Source organism: Trachymyrmex cornetzi, unplaced genomic scaffold (genome assembly GCF_001594075.2).
Source record: "Trachymyrmex cornetzi isolate Tcor2-1 unplaced genomic scaffold, Tcor1.1 scaffold652, whole genome shotgun sequence".
NCBI classification, from domain to species: domain Eukaryota; kingdom Metazoa; phylum Arthropoda; class Insecta; order Hymenoptera; family Formicidae; genus Trachymyrmex; species Trachymyrmex cornetzi.
The window spans coordinates 33,116-33,487 of record NW_017299973.1 but is presented as its reverse complement, the minus strand read 5'-3'; positions in this window follow the sequence as shown (position 1 = coordinate 33,487).

The window sequence follows — 372 nt, the reverse complement described above, 5'->3', positions numbered from 1 at the left end:
GGCGAATACCTAGACACCCATTTCCTCGATGGCAAACACTTAGACACTCATTTCCTCAATAGTGAACACCTAGACACCCATTTCCTCAATAGCAAACACCTAGACACCCATTTCCTCGACGCAAACACCTAGACACTCATTTCCTCGATAGCGAACACCTAGACACTCACTTCCTCGACAGCGATCACCTAGACACTAATTACCTCGACGGCGAACACCTAGACACTAACTTCTTCGACAGCGAACACCTAGACACCCACTTCCTCGACGGCGAACACCTAGACACCCACTTCCTCGACGGCGATCACCTATACACTCATTTCCTCGACGGCGAACACCTAGACACCCATTTTCTCGACGGTGAACACCTAG